At 47.7% G+C, this 21,648-nt stretch overlaps 1 protein-coding gene and 1 long non-coding RNA gene across 4 annotated transcripts in view; both read right to left on the bottom strand.

The window, feature by feature from the left end:
* Positions 1-21,648, bottom strand: part of CACNA1C (calcium channel, voltage-dependent, L type, alpha 1C subunit) — a 775,650-nt gene that overhangs the window by 446,982 nt on the left and 307,020 nt on the right. The gene's annotated exons all lie outside the window — the stretch shown is intronic.
* Positions 1,412-19,998, bottom strand: LOC105529887. The gene is made up of 3 exons (XR_001004577.1): positions 19,835-19,998; positions 2,142-2,324; positions 1,412-1,679 (listed from the first exon to the last, which is right to left on the bottom strand). It is a non-coding gene; the product is annotated as an uncharacterized LOC105529887 (long non-coding RNA).

The following is a 21,648-nucleotide window of genomic DNA, read 5'->3' as shown; positions in this document are numbered from 1 at the left end:
TGAGCCCAGGGAGGCCCAGAGGACAGTGCCCCAGCACTGCCACTTTCCTGATGCCCTTTATCATACCCTGCCCCCAATCCTCAATTGCCTTGACATCTGCCAAGCAAGGCAGGCGCTGGCCAGGAGGCTCTCTCTGATGCTGGCTCTCCACCTGTCCACGCTTACCACCTGTGGACTCCAGTTCTGCCAGGCCAATTAAAACATGACATCTTCAGAGGGAGGGCAGTTGGCCATAAGTGCCCAGGAACTTCCCTTGAATCAGCTTCATTTTTCCAAAAGTGAGGTAAAGTCAAAGAAATACTAATCTGGGAGTCAGAAAAGCAGATTTCCATCCAAACTTTCTTACTAACTAGTTGTGCAATTTTGGACAAGTTCTTTAACTTCTCTCCTTCAGCATCTTCATGTTTGAAGCAGAAGAATTAGGCCAGGTGATCCTCCAAGTGCAAATATTCAGTGATTCTATGTGACTTGACACAAATTTCCTCTTATCAGAAGGGTAACTTGAGCGAAGTGAATGTGAACATGTAAATGGCAAAATAAGAAAGCTGTTCTGACCACTTACGAGCTTAAAACGTCACTTAAGAACTAGGTGTCCCCGGTGTGCACTCATCAGCACCTTGGCCCACTGCCCGTATGGCACTGATATGCTGATCACATAATGCCTTGTTTAATCCATGTTCTCCAGTGGCATACAAGTCTCGGTGAGGGCACTGTGCCTTTAGCTCACCCACCGCTGTATCCCCAGTCCCTAGTACCACCAGCATATTGTAGGCACTCAATAACTATTTGTTGCATGAATGAATTTCCACTGTACAAATCTGATTTCTGGACTGTACCAGAGACCAGGCAGCAAGCACATATTTAATAGACTCTGCAGCTCTTCTCTACCCCTTCCCTGTAGATTTCCATAGGAAAATGGACTTCTGATGGTTCTAACAGTGAGTTTTGTCCAACAGGGTTGCCTCTGGAGGTGGCCAGTTTCCCTCCTCCATCCACCCCCTCCCCAGTCAGTGCAGAAAATTCAGGATGACCACTGGGCATAGGGCCTCAAAAGCCACATCCACTCAGCATCCACAATTTGCTGCTGAGCCATGGGCTCCTTTTTCCCACCTGCTCCTTTTTGGCACATGGCTCAACTCTCATACCCTCCCTCTGTGCTGTCCGCACCCCCTGACACTGCAGGAGAGAAGACCCAGCACTTCTCAGGAAGCTTTGGCTCCTGCTGGCTCCGCTAACCACTTGAGGGCACATCTTCCCCATATGGGACGCATTTGGTAGAAAATTAATCAAAGGCATCTGATTTCAATGAAGCCCTAGTCCTTCCAGCTTGGTCCACAGTGCACGAGAGAACCCTCTTAACCTGACCGGCAGCCTGACAGCTTGGCATTTCTGTATCTTTAAAGGCAGGCTAAGTTGGAGAACAGACTTTTAATTAAAATTTACCTTCCTATACATGTGTTGCCCCACTGTTTACATTGTAATTTTCAGGTGACACATGCATATTAGTGCTACCTTTTGGGTGCTAGCAGTGGCAGCTCTACTGATGAAGGCCACACTAAAGGATCCATTGACTGGGTCTGCCAGAGCCACTGGGTAACTGGCACCCTGCAGCAAGGCGATTAATCTATATATTCTTCCTCATAGCTGTTGTAGATACAAGCATGGTGCGGTGGGTGGTCCTGAGGGAAAACAGACAGAAGGGAGGCACAGACCCGCAAAGGACACACCATACAAAATGCAAGGCACCTTCTCAGCCCCGCAGCCAAACTGGGTGGAAAGCGCCACTGCCGAAGACCTTGGAATAACAGACCCCATCAAGGAACGCAAACCTAGTAACGGACAAGCCGACTCAGAGGGAAAATGGAGCTGCAAACACCTGTGACGGGGAGAGGCGGAAAAGCACTTTTGGGGTGCAATCAACCTATTCCAGGGCAACTGACTATGCTTTCTAGGTCGCCAGGACCAACTGGTTGGTTGGTTCTTGAACTGTCTGGGAAGGCAGAATCTGCGCAAGAGCCTCAAACTCCAGAGCAAAGTAAACAGGCCATCGTCATGTACTCAGCAAGAAATCCTCACTCCTCAGAGAGATGCTGGCTGGAGAGGGATGCCGGGCAGGGTACACGGCCGGCTCTCACACTTACAGCACATTCATGCTCAAGGAGTGGGGGCTGTGGTGTAGGAGGGAAGCTTCAACTGTGCTTCTCCAAAGGACGAGGAAGAGGAAAACAACCCTGTCCCTGGGCAGGGCTCGGTTCCCTTTGATGATGCAGTCGTCAGTGGAATTCTTGAGGGTCTTCACTCGAACTCAGTGATTAACACACAATCTGACCAATGAATAGTTATTGGATGATGCAAAAAAAAAAAAAAAAAAAATCAATGATCGGAAATCGTTTTCAGCCAGAGCCATACATTAAAATCAACCTGGAGAATGTGAACAAATTCAGATGCCCAGGCCACATCTGCAGACATTCTAATTCCTGTGTTCATAATCATGATTTCCAAAGTGTGGTCCCAGGCCAGCAGCAGGGAGTCACCCGGGAGCTTTTTAGAAATGCAAATTCTCAAGCTCCATCCTGGAGCCATTGAAACTCGGAAGTGAGAGCCCAGGAGTCTGTGTTTTAACAAATCCTCCAGGTGATTCTCATGCCCACTCAAGTTTGAAAATGAAGGGCCTGGAATAGACTGTAGGATCCTGACATTGTTTCTGTGAAATGATCCCAGATGATTCTTCTGTGTGGCCAGGGATGAGAATTACTAACTTAAAGACTCACAGGAGCACTCCCAATGGGACATGGCCTGCTTTCCCCAGAATGACAGAATTGGCGAGAGCTTCTCATCAGCAAAGCCCACATCAAGACCACGCAGGCTGAAACTGCTCTTCGGGCACTGATCTCCACTGACCCAACCTTCCTAAATAGCCACTGAACAAATGAGCAGCCACATTCATTCTCATTCCCTCATTTCTCTGGAACTGCACCATGTGCAGCCCTGCCTCAAGGGACACGATCGCTTATCCAGCGACACTCCATGAGGTCACGATCACAATCAAGATGAGCAGGAACGACTCAATACTTCCCCGATCCCTCCCCTTGCGAAGGTCAGGCGAGGAGGGGACCCATTCCCAGAAACCCTTCCTCTAGAACATTCCTTGGGAAAAATGGAGAGAAGGGGTTAAAAATACCAGGAGACCATGAAGGAGGAAAAGCCATAATTTGAGAAACCCAGAAGAGGTCCTAATGGTAAAGAGCCCTCTGTCAACTGGGAGCAGGCCCCTGTGGGACCTCCCACATCTGGGCCCGGAGGCCCCCACTGTGCCGGGGTAATTGGGACAGTCAGCCAGGCAAAGCATACAGCTTCCAAATTTCTTGCATGACCCCCCCACCCCCACTCCTGCCCACAACACACAGCCCTCACTTTAGATTTTGTCTCCAGAAAACAAGAATAAAAATCTGCTTAAAAATCCTCTGGGGTTCCAACGTGCTTGGAGCACATGAGTAAGGCAAGGCCACTACCAATTTCAGTCCTGAAGCACATTCTTTTGGGACAGTGAAGAAATCCTTTCTCCTGTTATGAGCATCGCTCAGTGAGAAAAAACATAACAAAGTCGTAAACAAGAGTCCCCAACCCACATTTCCCGCTGTCCAGAGGAGGGCTGCTCATGACAGCCTGAGTCCAGGTCCTGTCATTGTTTCTTGTTTGTCTCCTTCCAGCCTAACCTCGTGACTCTGTGGCCAGAGTACTCTGGAGGGAGGTACTGTACCTCCTGACTCCACAGCCCCAGCCCTGGGCCTCGCACACAATTCACACCTGATCCCAACAGGAGCTGCTGAATGAACCTCACAGACCTGTTCTTCAGCCACCCAGAGAAGCCCCGAAGCCAGAACCACTGCAAAGCAGCTGGGTGCTGGGCCATCAGGCCCGGTTACCTGTGACACCTTCCCACAGGGTCCTTACTGTGCAGATCCTGTGGACACTGGCCCTTCCCATCTGGCTTCCTGCCTAAGGCATATTTTCGTCTGCTTGTTCCACTTTCAAGTATTATGTTCTAGGAATACTAGCCACTAAGGCATCTTCTCAAATTCCTTATTAAAGAATAGGCCAGAGCCTAGGATAATCAAAGTTCTTGTTTCCTACTCCCTTTTAAGGCCAACAGTGAAACCTGTTTCCCAGGCCTCGGCAAGCTTTGACATTAACTCTAAATGGAAGGTCAAACAGGCCAGTCTTGTTTCAAAGCTCTTTGTAAAGAAAAAGGACAACTGAAAACAGAACCGGCCAGGTATAAATGACGAGTATTTAGCTCTTGGTAACTCTGTTCATTCTAATAACTCCGGCAGTCATCCATAATTCACATGAGGCAACATCCGTTGAAACAGCTGAGTGAAGAAAACAGGCAATGGGACTAGGAGACCTTCATTTTTAGTTAGAGTTCAGCCCCTGGGAAACATCCCTGGGCCTCAAACTCCCTGACTGTAACATGACGGCTGGCCTAAAGGAACTCGCCTGAAAAGCTGTGCAGTTTTAAAAATCCCTATCTTCAGTAGAAAACAGCTGAAATCCCAGAATTACAGAACTGGAGAGAGCTTCTCATCAGCCAAGCCCACATCAAGACCACGCAGGCTGAAACTGCTCTTCCAGCACTGATCTCCACTGACCCAACCTTCCTCCATGAATGTGGAGAATACCACCATGGATGTGCTCTTCCTTGCACATATAACTTAAATTCCTAATAAAACACTCCCTTCCACTCCCCGCAAAAAGTCCCTGGCTAGGTGCACACCAGCCTCTCTTGAATGAGCACATTAGCAACAGGTTGAGAAAAAGAGTAGAAATACCATCGGATAAGAACATGGAGTCTGGAGAACAGGGAACGGTGGAAGGGAGCCTAGGAACATGGACAATAAGTCTCATCTATAACTCTGCTTTGAGTAATCCCAGCTCTGCTCCACAGCAGAGTCCTCTAATCGAAGGTCAACTCATTTGGGATGAGGAGGTGTTTGTTTAAGGAGAGTTTCAGAAGAGCGCTCCTAAGTTCCGAAAGCTCCTGAGTGGTGGCCGGCACGTGCTATGGGCAAGGAAGGCAGGCTACGATTTCCTCTACCACCTGGGCTCTCCCTGCAGCCCTACCTCACCTTCCCAAGTGGTTCTGGCCAGTGGTATGTTGTTAAATGTTTTAACAACTGGCTTTTAGGGGAGAGAGAAGGAAAGCTCTGGTTGTAGCATACACCAGTTTTTGTGGTGTAAATATTCCCCCTACCGCCCATTTCAAGCTATCAATGTAATGACACTGAACGCCCAGTGTAAAGGGTTGAGTTCAGCCAGCTCTCATGAGCCCTTCCCACCCGCTTGACCCAAGCAGGGATGGAATGGAGAGACATGGAGTGTTTCTACAGAGGGAGCAAAGTGTGAGCGACAGGCTGCTGTCAGCACTTAGTGGCCCATCCCTCCTCCCAGAGAGCAGAAGAGATGCCAGGCACCACGGGAAGCCAACCCGGAATCTGCAGAAAGGCCCTAGCCGGGGCGCCGCTCACTGAAGCCCAGCTCCCACCAGAGGGCAGGCTGGAGAAATGAAAGGAGACACATGGCCCTGGTCCGTTCTGTGGCTACCAGGACAGGTAACGAGGAGGAGGCTTCAGGCTCTAAGGAAAATGAAGTTTGGGGATCACCACTAGAAGTTAATTATCTTTGCTGCCCCTTGGAGCAGCGGGCATCGCTGCAGACTCACATTGGAACCAGGCTGAACGGAGAGTCGCTTGCCTGCAGCTTAGGGGCAGAACTGTCTCGTCCAACTGCCACTCAGTGAGGAAACTGAACAAAGCAGGACCCCATAGAGTGCACAGGCCCGAATTATGGTAAATTACAAAGCAATGATAATCATTTACATGTGTGTGTGTGTCTGGAGTGTACGCCTCACTTTCACAGACCTTTCTTCTTTTTAATGCTGATCCTGGGAGGCAGACAGAACAGTCAGTTCTCTCCCTAAAGAGTTGACAGCATAGAAGCAGGCAGCATGCCCGCCTGGAGGGTTGCTCTGCACTGCACCCGGGTCCTGTTCTGCACCCTCCTCCCCCAGCCCCTCGCTGTCTCGTCCTTTCAGTGGCTCTTCTCATTCATTCCATCTTGGCAGCAGCCGCTTGTGTAACTAAAACCGCAAGAAACTTTGTTTGGCTTCGAATTCAGAAGAAATTCCAGTAACTCACTTCCCACTACCTAAAAAAAAAAAAAAAAAAAAAAAAAATCCAGAGCTCTGCTCTAGAGAATTCAGCTTTTCCCGTGGGTAAAATATTCACAAAAAAATGCTCCCTCTCCCCGGCTTACCCCACTCCCCCGCTGAAGCCCCAACATCTGAAAGTCATCGGCCCCTCACTCACACAGCCCGGCAGAGTCCCCGGCACTTCCTGAGGGCCAGGGCTGAGCTAGGGGGATGGCGGGTTCCTGTTTCATGGCTGGGGCCAAGCAAGTTAAGAGCTGTTGAAAGATGTGCTTGGCTGGTCTCTCTCCTCACCCGGGTATACTGTTGATTTTTGTTTTCAGTGGACAAGGAAGCCAGGGATGAGATCTCTGGGCATCCAGCTCCTGGATCTTGGAAAAAGGCATAGCCAAGGCCCTCCTTACTCCTCCCCACCGGCCATATCTAGTATCTGCTAACACCCTTGCAAACAGCTTCGGGTCTGCATGAATGAAGAACAAGTAGCTGCTGCTAACTCTGCATGTCCTAGGCCCTTTCTATTGAAAGTGGGGCCCAGGATTCGGACAGACGGCAGCATCCTCTGGGAGCTTGTTCCAAATGCATCATCTTGGATCCCCATCCTGGATCTCCTGAATCAGAATTGCATTTTCACGAGATTCCCTGGCACCATCTTTAGACCATGTGCCAATAAACATTTTGGTGTAATAGACACGTATTGGGTACCTGCTGTCTACCAGGCACTGTGCTGGGTGCTGAGGTGATAAAATTCTGAAAGTGGAATCCCTACTCCAGTGAGTATACAGGACAGACTGGCTCGCGGCAATAATGCCCTGTCCCTGCAGGTTGAGTGTGGACACACAGTAAGGGGTCCGTGGTCGTCCCTCACGGAGGTGAAGGCTCTAACTTGTCCCAGCCTGACCCTGTGACTTCAGATGCGTCCTACCCTGCATTTTCAGTACAATTCTGTGGCTGATACTGGTTTGCTACCCAAACTCTCCCCTGAAAAAGGTAAGACACTTTGTCAACCTCCCTTGCAGCCAGTTGGAACCAGTTAACTGGACTGTGTCACGAAGAGTAAGGAGAAGTAGCCTTGCACCTTGCTACTCAAAATGCAGTTTCCAGCCACACTGACATACTCTGGCAGCTTGATCAAAACGTGGAATTTCAGGCTCTACCTAAGATCTACTACATCCAAACCCGTATTTTAACGAGATCCCCAGGGGATCCTTGTGTAGATTAAATTCAAGAAGTACTATGCTAGGGACTTCTGGGAAAGACCCTGTTTTATGTAAAAAAAAAAAAAGGGCCAGAGTGTTACTGGCTCCACTCCTTCCTGGTTCCACCTGCCTTGAATGGGGGCATGATGCCTGGAGCCCCACTGACGACCATCTTGCAACCATAAGGAAATCAGCTTGAATATGAAAAGCCAACAGGCTCGGTATAAGGAAGTGGAAAGAGAGAAAGAGCCTTGGTTCTCAGTGGCATCTTGAGCTGCTGAACCAATTCAAAGTCCTTAAGTATCCTGTTACTCGAAGTGGAGAACATTCCTAACCTACATGTACTCTTTGTTCTTTACATGAGCACAGGTCTTGAGGCAGCTGATCAAGCCTGAAGAAAGCTAAAGATTCTGCTGAGACCTGCCACAGCCAGACTGCAGGTCTCCTTTTCTCTGGCAGGAGGTAGGTGCGCTGTACCTGACCACTCATTCAGCAGGCACAGCTGGCTCTGATCCCGTGAGCTGTGAGGGAAGAAGTGGTTTTGGTGACCTCCTCCTAAGGTCATCGTCTCAGACAAAGCTTTCCAGGCCTACAGGGGAGCCTGAGTTTTCTTCCGGGTGTTTATTTGGAACTCAGTTTCCATAAAGCTGCTGTTCCTGTCTCACTCCTGTGAGAGGCTCCCTAAGGCTTCCCTACTGAGAGGGAAATGCAGGCACTCAGCCCTGCCTGCCAAGAGTGTGCTGGGGCTGTGTCTGGTGCCTTTGGGCTCACAGGACTCTCCTTACTTTGGGGATAGGAAAGAAGAAGGGGGAGGAAGCAGGAGAAATTGGATGTATCCTAATCCAACCTCTAAAGTGTCAAGTCCTGCAAAGTCCCCCAAATTCCAGGAATGTCACCCCTTGTATTCCCCGCCTCCAGAATTTCCAACTGGTAGTCTGGTTTGGGAATGGAAGCTCTGGATTGGTTTTGACATAATAATCATTATAAAATTAGATAAATCCCCCTAGGTTCTTCTAAAGGAAGGAAGAGAAGGAATGAGGGAGGGAAGAAGGCAGGCAAATTATGTATGGCAAAAAAAGAGAAGATTCATAAACACATAGTATAGGAACTATCCAAAATGAAAGACAGAGAAAAAGAAAGAATTAAATAAAATGAAAGTGCCGGTGATCTGTTTGACAATGTCAAGCAGCCTAATACATGTGTAATTAGAATTCTCACAGGAATGGGGGGAAAACCAAAAACGTTTTTTATAAATAATCGCCAGAAATCTACCAATTTTAATTTTAAAAATATAAATCCACAGGTTCCAGAAGCTCAAGGAATGCCAAGCACCAGAAACATGGAAGAAAAAAAAAAAAAAGAATTATACCAAGGCACATCATAATCAAATTCCTCAAAGCAGTGATCAAAAGAAAATGCTAGAAGTAGCCAGGGCATAAAGACACATTTAGGTACAGTGGAACAGACAAGAGTGACAGCAGGTTTCTTATTAGAAACAACACAAGCAAGAAGACGGTGGAATCATAGCTTTACCGTCATGAAAGAAAAAACTATCACCTGAGAATTCTATACTAAGTAAAAATATCCTTCGAAAATAAAACTGAAAAATAAAGACTTCTCTTCAGACACAGAAAAGCTGAAAGATTTTAATCCTAGCAGACTTGCACTACAAGACATGTTAAAGGAAGTCCTTCAGGCAAAAGGAAAAGAAAATGAGATGGAAGTGTGGGTCTACATACAGGAATGAAGGGCACCAGAAATGGTACTTACATGGTGAAGTGTATATGATTTTCATTTACAAGATCACTAACTGCCTAAACAAAAATAGTAACAGTGTATTGTGAGGTTTAGAACAAATGCACAATTAGCATGTATGGCCGCAATGGCACAAAGGCCAGGAAGGGAGCCATCTAAGTGTGCTATTTTGAAGTTCCTGTACTATATGTGAAGCGGTTTAGTAAACTGAAGACAAACTGTGATGATTAAGAATGTATGCTATGAGCCCTACAGCAACTGTTAAAATAACAAAACAATGGATTTTAGCTAATATGTCAACAGAAGAGATGAAACTGAATCCTTAAAAATATTCAGTTAATCCAAAAGGAGGCAGAAAAAGAGAGAAAAGGGAACAAAGGCTATATGGGACTAATAGAAAACGACAGCAAGAGGTTAAACATAAGCATAGCCAGTTATCAATAGCAAATTGGTTGAATATGCCAATTAAATCAGGCTGAATAAAAGAGCAGGACCCAACTATCTGCTGCTTACGAGAAATCCACTTTAAATATAAAGACACAAATAGGTTAAAAGTAAAGGAATGGAAAAAGATATGCAGCTGTCCCTCAGTAACTGTAGGGGACTGATTCTAGGACACACCTCCTCCTGCCCCGCAGATACCCAAATCCTCAGATGCACACATCCCTTCTATAAAATGGTATGATACTTACATATCACCTATGCACATCCCTCCACATACTTTAAACCATCTCTAGACTACTTATAAAAACCAATATGATGTACGGGAGGCTGAGGCAGGAGAATGGCGTGAACCCGGGAGGCAGAGCTTGCAGTGAGCCGAGATCGCGCCATTGCACTCCAGCCTGGGCAACAGAGTGAGACTCCGTCTCAAAAAAAAAAAACAAAAACAAAAACAAAAAACCAATACAATGTAAATGCTATGTAAATAATTGTGATACTGTATTTTTTATTTGCATTATTTTTGTTTTTTTATTTTTATTTTCCAGTGTTTCCAATCTGCACGTGCAGAACCCGAGAATACAAAGGGCCAACTATGCGATACTAACACAATCAAAAGGACACTGGAGTGTCTATATTAATATCAGGCAAAGTAAATTTCAGTGCAAAGGTTATCACTAGGGATTAAAAAGGGCTTTTCAAAACAACAAAGGGGTCAAGTCTTCAAGGGCACATAACAATCTTACATGGTCAGGCACCTATTAACAGAGCTTCAAAATAAACATATGAAGCAAACACTTTTCTTTGGAGAAATAGGCCAACTGATTTTAAAATTCATACGGAAATGCAGAAGGTCTAGAATAACCAAACCACCATGAAAAAGAACAAAGCCGAAGGGGTAACTAGCACTATCTGATTTCAAGACTTATTATTATAAAGCTATAGTAATCAAAGCAGTGTGGTATTGGTGTAAAAATAGACAAATGGATCAATGGAACTGAGCAGATGGTCTAGAAATAGACCGCCACATATATAGAAAATGACTTCCTACAAAGATGAGAGAGAAAAGATGACACAGACTGAGATAAAACATTTGCAAAGCACATATCTGATTTAAAAAAAAAAAAAGTATAGCCAGCCAGAATAAAGAAACCTCATAATGCAATAATATGAAAATGACCCAAGTATCATGTGTGCAAAATATATGAACAGATAATTCACCAAAAAAGATATATGAATGGCCAATAACCACAGGAAAGATGTTCAATATTGTTAGTCTTCAGGGAAATGCAAATTGAAAACACAATGAGATACCACTGCATACACATTGTACTGACTAAAATTAAAATTAAAAATACTGACCACATCAGGTGTTGGTGAGGATGTAGAAGGACCAAAACTCTCATACACTGCTGATGGCAGCACCAAATGGCACAACCACTTTGCAAAAGACTTTGGCAACTTCTTAAAATGCTAAACATACACTACCACATGAGGTAATCATTCCACTCCCAGGTATTTACCCAAGAGAAAAGGAAAGCATACATCCATACAAAGCCTTATATACAAATGTTCATAGCTCCTTTATTTAAATAGCTCAAAATTGGAAATAACTCAACAGGTGAATGGATAAATAAACTGTGCTATATCCAGACAATGGAACACAACTAAGCAATAAAAAGGAATAAGCACATCCAGAGACATGCATAACCTCAAAATAATTATGCTGGATGAAAGAAGGCAGTCAAGACACTCCATGCTGTATGATTTCACTGATATAAAACAACAAAGAATATAAACTAATCTATGATGACAGAAAAGAAATAACCGGGGTGGGGAGGGCTGAGCTACTGGGATTACAAAGGGGCAAAAGGAAACTTTGGGGGGTGATAAATATGCTCACCCTCCTGATTGCACTGATGGTCAATGTTGAAACTTTCCAAAGTATACACTTGAACTATGTGCAGTTTGTTATATGCCAATTACACCTCAGATAAGCTGTTTTTAAAAATTCATAGAACAGTAGACTGAATGGGTGAATCTTACCTTCTGCATGAAAATTATACCTCGTCCATAAACACATCTTTAAAAATAAATGGCAGATAGGAAAGCTGGGAGAAAACATCTGGATGTTTGGTGACTCCACCCATTGGTCTATTCCTATGGAATTTAAAATCAGATGACTTCTGTCCCCAGTACAGACCATGAGGACTGAGGTTGGCCCTCACTGCAGGCTTGAGGCCTGTCAGCACCTGGCATGGGTGGCCCGGCCAGCCTCAGTCTGTGCTAAGAGTGGTGCGCTGTGCAAGGCATCTCAGCGTGATGAGACTGCAGGCAGTTTCTCCATCTAATGCCGCATGCTCAGGGCCCTCTGGACTGCTTGCTTTATGCAAGTATAACACGATCAAGTCCAGTAATGAAGTGTTAAGATGCATTAAAGCAGCACCAGAGAAAACAAGTCCATTTTTGGCGAGCGGTTAGGGTGGGAGGGAGATGGGGAGGACAGGAGCCATCTCTTGTGAGGGAGAGGAGGCAGGAGAGAGGAGGCTTCCTCAGCTCCTTGGGATGTTGCCTGGCTGAGACTCAGAGGTGAAGGACTCAAGCCACATTGAACTGGGGCCTTCAGAAGGAATGGTATTGGGGGCCTCCTCTTGGAGATCTTTGCAGCAGCCCTTCAGGGTGGGGTGGACCCTACTGTTGCTGCCTGAAGCCGCCTTAGATTTCTGAGCAGGGCTGAGGCTTTTGAAGGGAGTTTTTTGTTAGAGAGCAACAATTGGGAAATGACTATGGAGAAGCAAGAAGTGAAGTCCTCTTCCCTATCAGTCCTCAGAGTGTATGTGTGTCTGTCTGTCTACTAGAAAGAGAGAGAGATGAATTAAACCAGACATTTCCAGAACATGAGTTGCTAGAAACGACTATAAGGAGTAATTGTTAATGAGAGTGTTTCCAAGTAATGGCTCGCTGGGTCCTGACCCTGTGCTTCCACACCTTTAAAACAGGGATAATAATAATAACAATAATAATAGCTACCTCAAGGGGTATTAAGAGAAGCACCTAACATATGAGAGTGTTATATTAACCGTGAACTGCTATGCAAATGTCAGCTATTAATATTAGTTGAGGACATAGTTCCTGTTAGGAAAGCTCGATGCCATAATCTTTTTTGTGACTTTGCAACCCCTGTGACGTGCAGGGCTGTGGCAGAGGCGCTGGGATTTTCATGCTCTAGTCAGTTTTATGGAGTAGCTAGAGTTTATGTCTGAGACCTTCTCTGGTCTCTCTGGTCCCTGCCCCAGTGATTCAGGCCCCAGCTTCCAGGCTGCCCCGATTCTCACCCTACCCCGCTACCCCACCCTCCGTCATCCCAAGGCACCCCAGCTGAACTTGCCCTTCCTATGTTCCAAGCATTTCCACAGCGCTCCAAATACTTCCTTAATCAAAAACTATCCTGTTGGGACCCCTATTCTTTTATCAACCTGGTCTCTGCTCTCAATTATTCTGCTAAACACACCCATGCTAATTAAGGTGTAGAAGCTGTTAACGTCTGCACCGATTCATCTGCCCTGGTAACAGAGGCCATAAACATTTCTCACTATACTCCACGGGGCTCTAAAGGTGCTGGCAAAATGCATAAGGGACCTCGTTGGAGAATCAGGAGAAGCTGAACAGGCCAGCTCTGAGTCATCCGCTCTTTCCCATGCACTTGAACCAAAGCATCTCTGCTCTTTTCTGTTCTGTGCTGGGTCATGGGGGAAGAAAGAGTTCTTTGGTAATGAGATGTTTGGTGATCCCTGACTTACTCCAAAGGTAATGCTAAAGGTAGAAATTCCAGGGAGGAAATGGCAGATCCCTCAAATTCCAGCACCGGGGCAGCTGTCTGCTCCAATCCTGAAACCAGCTCAGCCCACTTTTGGACAGACTGCCACAGAGATTCAGGTTCATATCCCAGGCCTGGTGCCAACCAAAGTAGTTCTTGAGCACATCCTTGCCTCTGTGTTAAGTCTCAGTTTTCTACTCCGACTAATGAAATACAGTTGGCCCTCTGTACCCACAGATTCGACCAGCTTTGGGTCAAAAATATCAGGAAAAAAAATTCATTAAAAAATAATACAAATTAAAAAATAAAACATACCATATGTAAAATACATAAGATGGTGTAGTATGTGCATATAACCTACATATATATAAGGACATTGGCATCCTTGGGTTTTGTATCTGAGAGGGGTCCGGGAATCAGTCTCCCCACAGACACCAAGGGATGACTGTAACTGGGCTCAGTGACTTTCCGTCTGGCTCTAAAACTCATGTTTTTTGAGTGCTTGTTGCAGGCAACCTTCACTAAAGACCAGAGGGGGCCTGCTGCCAAACATCCACCCCTGGAAGCACTGAGCCCTCCCCACTCTACAGTGCTGGCTCTCTTCTCCCACCTAGGCTTCTGTGCCTTAACAATGGTTTCCTGCTCATCCTGGCCCGACCACAAGAGAAAAGGTCAAATCCAGTCTGAGACCGGCTGTCTTCCCACAGAGAGAGGGGAAAGATCCAGTCGTGTTGTGGGCTGAGAGTGGTCAGGCTGCCTCTCCTCCATGACACAGCCTCCATAAGCAGGTGCAGATGGAGGTGGTGGGTCAAAGGTGGGGCTGCGTGGGGGTTGCGAGCTGGGGGACAGTGGACAGAGGCTGCATGTGGGATGGAGCAGGGGGCTGGGAGAGAGCTAGGTCACATGCACAGAGCGATGCAGTACAGCTGGCAGGCTCGCCAGACAATCTGTGGGGGCATGAGCCTTCCGGGAAGACACAGCCAGCAGGACTGTCCCCTGTCGGGTGGTGGTGAGGACTCGGGGTCCACAGACAGGCAGAGACACACAGTCACGCCTCTCCCTCGCCGTTGCCGCACAGAGCCTGACATGAATTGGGCAAAGGAAAGAAAGATCACGTCTGCCGGGCTAACATTGCTGATGATGACTGCTAGCTAGCAGGACAATGATAACACACCAAACACACTGCCGCAACTAATTTTCCAGCAGATCAAAATAAATCAGAAAACAAAACCATTCTGACAGCAGAGAAATGTGGAACCTGTTAAGAGGTAATTACAGTCCTTTCCCCCTTGTTTCACCTGCATCTCTCCTGCCACTGGTGCAGGCATGGAACCCTAGCTGTCACTCTGTCAAGAAGCCCGTGTGCCTGAAGGCTTGTGCAGGGCAGGCCAGGCTGGGAGTGCTGCCACCATGCCTGGCTGCCAGGGACCAACATCTACCGACAGGGACATGTGTCCATCCCTGACACTTGAAGACACTGTCTCATCCCAGCCGGGGCCCAACACCAGCCAGCCTGGCACTCCACCATCTCATGTTCTTTCAAACCCCATCAGTTCCTGCTCTAGACTGCACCCTCAGGCCATACCGTGGAAAGAGCCCAGCTTTGGAATCAGACAGCCCTAGGTATGAATCCCGGCTTCACTAATTACAGCCTCCTAGTTAGATAGCCTTGGGCAAAAGACGTGAGTTCCAGGGGCCTCAGTTTCCTCATGTGAAAACAGGATACAGGAATGCCTAGCTTATGCAGGGACCGTGTGAATTAGGAATCATGCATGTCAGGCACCCACTCCCTGGTTTGCTTTCTGAGGGGCTGCTATGCTCACCACCACTGTTCTCTCTCACAAGTCTCACCACAGCAGTCACTGGCGGCCGAACACTTTCACTGCAACCCAGTGGCTGCTTAGGAGCCTTCCTGGTTGATGAAGTGTCTCAGGATGTCTCTCCATGGGGCAAAAAGAAACGTTCCCTTTTCCAGATCATGCTTCCCCTATTACCTGAAGGAAGCCCTCCTAGCTCAGAAACAGCAGCAGGTACTTGGAGCTGAACGAACGAAGCACGCAGTGAGTGAAATGAACACACGCAGTGAGAACGACTCAGGCGTGCACATATCCTCTGAGAGGACACCTGGGCCCCACAACACTTTCTGAGGTAACTGCTGGGCGTCCAGCTCAGAAACGGGCCCCATAGGATGATGGCTTGCTGCCATAAAGGAGGAGGCCATGAAGAGAAGGGCACAAGGCTCTAGATCATCATCAAGCACCCAAGTGGGACCTTCCGCCACTCCTTCAACTCAGGGCCATCTTTCAACACTAAGGCCAGGATAGCTCCTGGACAGGACGCGGGTGAACAAGCCCTGCCTGCTGGGGACTGCCAAGCATAGCCCATACCCTTTGCATGGACAGTCAGTCAACAGTCGCCCATCAGGGGCTCGTCGGTCAGGCACACAGCCTGCACACATGTGCTGTCCAGGCATTTGCACTGAGGGAAACAGACAGCCTCCTTGACCCCGTCCCATTCTCTGTCCCCTAACCAAGCCCGGGGTCGGGGAGAGCGGGGCTGACCCAATCCCTTCCCTGCAGGAGCTCTCCCTATGTTGCCCTTTCAGATTTACAAATGTCTTCTCTTAGCCCACAGGAAATCGTGCAAAGTTCCTTGAACACCCCTCCATCTGTCTGAGCTTTGTTTGCCAAGTTACCCCAAGAAGTCTAGCTTCTTTTTCTGGTTTCACTCTGATTTGATTCCCAGAAAAGGTCATATCCCTCTCCCCATCTCCAAAAGCAGCAGCATGTCTCCATGGTGCTGGCCGCCCTGCTGGTCCTAACCCAGCATCCTGGAGGAGCTCCCAGTCCACAGAAAGAACCAGCTCTGGGGGTCCTGTTTCTTCTCCACCAGCCTTATTCTTCCCCTGATGATCCATGCCTGGGCTCTGGGCTCTCCACTCTGAGCTGTTGATACAGTTGGCCCTTTGCACTCTTGGTGATTCAACCAACCACAGATAGAAAATATTTGAAAAAAAAATTAATAAAAATAATATGACAATAAAATCTTACAAGTCAATGAAAACAATACATCATAAGAACTATTTTTATAGCACTTACACCGTATTAGGTAGTATAAGTAACCTGGAGATGATTTAAGGTACACAAGAGGATGTGCAAAGGTTATATGAAAACACTATGCATTTTATGTAAGGGCCTTGAGCACCCAAGGATTTTGGTATCCAAGGGGTTGGGGAGTCCTGGAACCAATCACCTGTGAATACCAAGGGACAACTGTATTTAGATTGGAAAGGATAAAAAAAGTCACCTGTGCAAATAACCTTTAAAAACTAGACTGTGGTCAGGAAGCAAAGATATCACTGGGACCATCTAATGGGGACAAAATTAAACTGTAATATGTAATACAAGCAGTTTCTTTATAAGGGCCAACATCAGAGTCTTGTTTGCTTATAAACTGATTTCTTCTAGCTGTGGACTTACTTTATTCTGATCCTGGGCCTATGAACGTGTGTCCAATAGAACGGATAAATGCAATGTAGCACTAGTCATAGAAATTGTCCCTGTTTCAGGGAAAGATCAAGTCCCAGGCAGTGGCGACAGCCCTTTTACTGTCACCTCACAGCACAACACAGAGGAAGCTCCATGTTATGATACTGATGTGGTGAGAGGAACAAGAAAGCAAATCAACTGACTTGGAGTGACTGCTCTACACAGCCAACCTTCAAACTCCCATGATGCTGGCCCTAGGAATAACTTCTAGGAAGTTCAGTCTCTCTTGTGTTCTTAAGAAATATAGTAAATACACAGGCAAATCTGTAGGTTTTCAGTTTTGGAATATCTGCTGTCTGGCTTCCGGCTCAAGGCATTGTCAGTAGAGAAAGTAATAGGCTGCTTGGGAGGAGATGACTGATGATACCAGACAGACACCAGCCGGGGAAGCAGGAGGAGGCAGGAGGCAGAAGACGGTGATCCACAGGCATGGGCAAGCCTTCAGGGCAGAACTGGAGCTGGAATCGAAGAATGGATAGGCTTTGGAGGGAAACGTGAGGAAGGAGAGCATTTCAGGCAGGGTAAGGCAGAGGTGAAAACAACTAGGAGAATGGGGCCCATAAACAGGTTTTCCTGGTGAAGCAGAGGATTTGTGGCCAGGAATGGACACAGCCAGACAGCAGATTGTAGACAGGCTTGATTTGGCCTGTATCTCCAGACAAGCAACTCACTGAGGGTTTGTGAGCAAGGCAATAGCTCGATGGAAGAGATGCTTGGGGGACACTGGGAGATACTGGTTCCGTTGGTGGCCTTGCAGATGTTCTAGCTCTCCAGAGTCCTAGGAGGATGCTCTGCCCAGAAGAGTATATGCTCCTTGAAATAAACAAGAGCAAACATTTGCATGGCACATGGCATGCATTAAGCACTGTTTTCTGAACTTGACACACTTTAACAAAATGTTTTCAGACACAGTCTCACTCTCTCACCCAGGCTGGAGTGCAGTGATGTGATCATAGCTCACTGCAGCCTCAAACTCCCGGGCCCAGGCAATCCTCCCGCCTTAGCCTCTCAAGTAGCTGGGACTACAGGCATGCACCACCATGCTCTGCTAATTTTTTTTTTTTTTTTTGTAGAGACGGGGTTCACTATGTTTCCCAGACTGGTGTCGAACTCCTGGGCTCAAGCAATCCTCCTACCTCGGCCTCCCTAAGTGCTGGCTTTATAGGAGTGAGCCACCATGCCTGGCCTTGACACAATTTCAATTGTTTAATCTTCATACCGATTCCCCACCATAGACACTATTTTCATCCCCAGCTTATAGATTAGGGTATTGATGAACTAAAATGTTATATAACTTATACCCAGCTAGTAAGTGGCAACACCAGGACTTGAACTCAGTCAGTCTGAGCTGAAATGGAAAGAATGAACAGGCTTTACAGGTACTCAGAATACCTAACTCATCAAGCTACGCTGCCTCAGGGGGAAGATTCTCTCTGAGTACTTTTCCCAAGGCTCAGGGCAGCCTCCACTTTCTGTTTTATGTCAAAAGGGCAAATACCCACTCTGGGACTGCACCTTGGACTTAAACCTACAGAAATATTTTCCATTTAGAATGAAACTGGGAAGCAGAAACACGGGAGTGGAAGAGCATCTGCATTTCACCCAAATTGGCCCTGGAAGCCATGAACTGGATCCCGCACCCCGCCCCTCACAGGCCCTTCCAACCCGGCCTGAGCAGTGACAGGCGGCTACCCAATACAGGCTGGAGGTGACAGAGCCTATTGGCCCCAGGACCCTGCGGGACTCAGAAGAGGAGGAGACAGCTGGATGAGAAAGAACAGTGCCTGCCATTACCCCAAACAGATCCGCGCTGTCCTAGAGAGCAAGCCACAGGCCACCAGCCCTCGGCAAAGGGAGTGTCTAGACACCCTTCACCTCTCCTTTCACGCTCACTTCACCCACACCCCCCACTACCACCCAGCCCCTCCAGCCTGGCCAGGGTGGGGAATAGCCGTCTGTGCCAGCACTTGCTAATGATTTCATGTGCTCTCCCCTCAGGGGGAGTAAGTCTTCACCCAAAAGTAGAAATGGAATAGTGGCAACACTGACACTGTGGCATCAGGATGGAGGTGACATTTAGGACCATGAGCCCTACACTTAAGACACTGCATGGCCAAGCTTAACCTGGAAAGGGAATCCAATGACTTTCCACGCCTGCTTCCACCATCCTGGCCTCCTGGGTTCCTGTCTGGCTGGTGGCATGGCTGTGGGCTCTCACCATAAAGGGGTCCACCATCATGTCTGGTGTGCTGTGGCCCTCACTCAAGGAGACTACCCATTTTCTCTCACTGGAGAACTCAGGCCACTCAGCAAGATGATCACCTTGACCGATTCAAAAGCCTCAAAACATTGACTTGAGGGGTCACTGAGTACGGCACTCTGGAAAGTGTAAGGCACTCCACGTGCGGAGGGGTTGAAGTGATCAAGACAACTGTTCATAAAAGAATCAGGCCCTGCCCTCAAAAAGCTGATATTTCACAGAGAAGGAGGGTGTATGGGAAACATTTCAGAATTTCATTACAGCTGGCTCAAGGTAGTTTGCAAGGTAAACACACTAGTCTTGATGACGGAATAATTTGAGAGTTGGTAAGAGCTTTTGAAGCTCACCTTCTCAGGACGAGCCTTCTCGAGTTGGCTAAACAAGGCAAATATTACAAATGACCTCTGGCTCCCTGCTGGCTCCCCTAGACCCCTTCCACCCTCTGTTCCCTGACCCGTGCCCTGGAAGCCTGGCGCCTGGGGACTGCTCGAGGTGCCCGGCTCCCTGGCCCTCCAGCTTCAGATTGGTTTCGCCAATGAGCAGTGTCAATAGGAAACTGGACACGGGAGGGCAGGGAAGGCAGAGTATTTTCTTGCCATGTCCCCCTACCTTGGTGCCTTGGTCCTGGCAGTGACAACATCCTTCCATGACTATGGTTTCACCCTCATGGTCCTCCTCCCTGCTCCAGCTGCCACCAGGCCCCCAAACAGTATTTTCTCCCCTTCCTCCTCAGGCCTTAAGGCGGTAACAGCTCCCCTCTACGTTTAGCCCTGAGTGCCTCGATATCCGTTGCTGGTCTCCTTACCCCTCTGTGAATATGCCCCTCAGAAAACTCTGTTCCGTTGAACCATCTGTGTAGAATTCTGTTCCCTATTATGATGCCAACTGAACACTGGGTACCCATTCTTTGTCCACAGTCAAGGACAGTTTATACAGAAAACACAAAGCTTCCACGGTTAGAAGCTGGTTCCTGGCTTCCCTGAGTGGCTGTACCCAAACCTGTCCTAAATAGACAATCACCATTCTCGTTTTTCAAATTACCCACAAAGACTGTACCTCTGTGTTGTCTAGAGGGCTGTGTGTGATTTTGAATCCAGAACCCAGGGGCTCAGAATTCTTCCACCCTAAACCTTCCTTCATCAGGAACTTCACTGTCACTCCCATCACTAGAGAAGAGACAGCCTTTCAAAGTTCATTGAGCCCATCTCCTTAAGCACATACTCAGATAGCAGAATTTAGGCACGTTTAACCTAGCTGATTTCTTTCAGTCAGTCTATAAATCAAGAACTAATTCCCATTACTCCCTCCTGGCTCTAGAATTAGCATTCCCTCCTGGACTCCTTGGAATGTCTTTTGCATATTGAAGTCATTTTCCTCATTGCTCACCCTTCCCTGAGTAGAGGCGGAGGCATTTTGTTAACTGTCAGTGTTTTGACAAAGCATGAGTATTTAATCATATGCCCGTGACTCCCTGTACCCCACATGGCACACAGGCTTGCTGGTACCTGCTGACAGGGCAGGACAGTGGGCAGAGAGCCGGCAAGCTCCCAAGACATCCGACCCTGGTCAGGGGGTGGGGACAAAGCCAAGGAGGCAGGACTCCCTTTTACAAGACGCTCAGAGTCCGCCCAAGGCCAAGTCTGTCTTCTCTTCCACTTCAGGGAGGGGATGCTCAGCCCCGAATGAACAGCACCAAGATTAACTGGGACAGAAAGGACCATCTCGTTCTATCCCTTGTCTCTTCCAGTACTAAATCATCTTTGGCAGATGGTGTTTCTAGCCACAGTCTCCCTGGGAACCTCCCCCAGTGCCTAGCAACCTTCAGCATTGGGGAGTCCTTCCCGTGGTTTGGTCTAAATGCCCACGATGCTCCCAGGCTCAGGTGTCCACACTCCTCTGTCCATTAGGGGCCCTCAGAGGCACCCTCCCCCCAGGACACCACAGGTCCAACTGTTCCCTCGCTGGGAGCCCTTGGCCATCCCACCATGGGGCGAATGTGACCTCCCACTCCAGCCAACACTCCCCACACCCCCAGACTGCCCAGGAGCATTTGCTTTTCAAAACTTCCCTTTCTTAAAAAAGAAACAATTTTCCAAAGCCCAGGGAGTTAATCCATGAAATCTTCTGGAACAAAAGCAGCGGGCCCAGTCCTTGGATAAGTCGATCAACAAACATGCCAGAGCCCCGTGTGGTTCAAAATGTTCTTTGTTCCAGCCGCCGAGCCTGGATCTCGCTGGGTCCTGCCGGTGAGTTGGCTTCTCAAAGTCACATCCCTCTGGCTGTCCGCCCCACCCCTGCCATACCTCGGAAAGCTAAACCCTCTTCAGAGGGACCACATCATCACTTTCCCCTCAGTCTCTCCCTCTTTCAGAAACCACCTGATTGAAAATGTTTGGAGCCAGTCAAGGTTTGCTGACAATGGA

The sequence above is a fragment of the Mandrillus leucophaeus genome, unplaced genomic scaffold (assembly GCF_000951045.1).
Source record: "Mandrillus leucophaeus isolate KB7577 unplaced genomic scaffold, Mleu.le_1.0 Scaffold79, whole genome shotgun sequence".
NCBI classification, from domain to species: Eukaryota; Metazoa; Chordata; class Mammalia; order Primates; family Cercopithecidae; genus Mandrillus; species Mandrillus leucophaeus.
This window is presented reverse-complemented; position numbering and strand designations above follow the sequence as displayed.